The sequence below is a fragment of the Arachis duranensis genome, chromosome 10 (assembly GCF_000817695.3).
Source record: "Arachis duranensis cultivar V14167 chromosome 10, aradu.V14167.gnm2.J7QH, whole genome shotgun sequence".
Classification (NCBI taxonomy): Eukaryota; Viridiplantae; Streptophyta; class Magnoliopsida; order Fabales; family Fabaceae; genus Arachis; species Arachis duranensis.
The window spans coordinates 75,472,277-75,474,328 of record NC_029781.3 but is presented as its reverse complement, the minus strand read 5'-3'; positions in this window follow the sequence as shown (position 1 = coordinate 75,474,328).

Below are 2,052 nucleotides of genomic sequence, written 5' to 3'. Positions count from 1 at the left end.
GAGCTCTAGATCAAAAGTTATGGTGGTTTGAAGATCAAGTGAGAGAAAGAACTTGAGAGGGTGTTCTTCCCTCCATGGCCTCCATTTTCAGCATGTGAGTGTGTTTAGTGAGGAGAGAGAATGCTGAAAACTAGGGTTTTGGTCTAGTTATGTTGGGCCAAGGGCCCACTTTGGGTCCGTTTGGCCCGGTTTGGCCCGTTTGGTCCAATCTTGGCCCGAATTCTATAAAATTGGTACCGAAATTCTCGTCTCAATCTCCTCTATCATATTTAGCCACAAAAATCACATTTTGGGCTTTCTAGAATAAATTCTCATTTATAGGCTAATTAGCCGTTAATTAACCGGGTTTTACAGTGGATGGATCCCAACACAAGGGTAAGGATAGGGGAAGTGATCTGAGATGAAGATAGGTGAAGAGAAATGTTAGTAAATAAATAAATAAATAGAAGGAGAGGAGAGATAGAATTCGAAAATTAATTTTAAAAAGAAGTTAATAATTTTGAAAATTAGAGATAGGATAGAATTAAAATTAAAATTTAAAATAATTAAAAAGAATTTTTGAAAAAGAGGGAGGTATTTTCGAAAATTAGAGAGGGATAGGTAGTTAGTTGGTTTTGAAAAAGATAAGAAACAAACAAAAAGTCAAATAGTTAGTTTAAAAAAGATATTAAAATCAAATTTTAAAAGATAAGAAGACAAGATAAGATAAGATATTTTTGAAATCAAAATTGAAAAAGATAAAATTTTGAAAAAGATAAGATAAAAAGATAAGATATAAAAAATATGATAAGATATGTTTGAAAAAGATTTAATTTTTTAAAATTAAAATTAATTACTTTACTAACAAAAACTACAAGATAAGATTCTAGAATTTAAAGATTGAACATTTCTTAACAAGAAAGTAACAAACTTCAAATTTTTGAATCAATCACATTAATTGTTAGTGTAGTTTCGAAAATATGATATAAAGATAAGAAAAAGATTTTGAAAATATTTTGAAAAAGATTTTTGGAGTTTTCGAAAAAAAAAGGGAAAATGGAAAAAATATGATTTTTGAAAAAGATTTTGAAAAGATAAGATTTTTTTAAAATTGAAAATTTGACTTGACTTGTAAGAAACAACTAATTTTAAAAATTTTTGACCAAGTCAACCCAAAATTTCGAAAATTTGGAGGGAAATAAGGAAAAGATAATTTTCTTATTTTTTAATTTTTTTTTAATGAGGAGAGAAAAAACATAAACATGACCCAAAACATGAAAATTTTGGATCAAAATACATGATGCATGTAAGAACACTATGAATGTCAAGATGAACATCAAGAACACTTTGAAGATTATGATGAACATCAAGAACTTATACCACAGACAAGGTTTAGACTTTCCAGATTCTCAAGGATGCTGCTGGTGCACGAAATTGTGATCATCAATGGTGCCATCAACATGGTACGCTCAATTGCAATCTCAACTCTTTATCACAACTTCGCACAACTAACCAGCAAGTGCACTGGGTCGTCCAAGTAATAAACCTTACGCGAGTAAGGGTCGATCCCACGGAGATTGTTGGTATGAAGCAAGCTATGGTCACCTTGTAAATCTTAGTCAGGCAGATTCAAATGGTTATGGATGATATATGATTAAGGCATAAAGTAAAGATAGAGATACTTATGTAATTCATTGGTGAGAACTTCAAATAAGCGTATGGAGATGCTTTGTCCCTTCCGTCTCTCTGCTTTCCTACTGTCTTCATCCAATCCTTCTTACTCCTTTCCATGGCAAGCTGTATGTTGGGCATCACCGTTGTCAGTGGCTACAATCCCGTCCTCTCAGTGAAAATGTTCAATGCACCCTGTCACGGCACGACTAATCATCTGTCAGTTCTCAATCAGGTTGGAATAGAATCCATTGATTCTTTTGCGTCTGTCACTAATGCCCAGCCTTTAGGAGTTTGAAGCTCGTCACAGTCATTCAATCATTGAATCCTACTCAGAATACCACAGACAAGGTTTAGACCTTCCGGATTCTCTTGAATGCCGCCATCAATTCTAGCTTATAC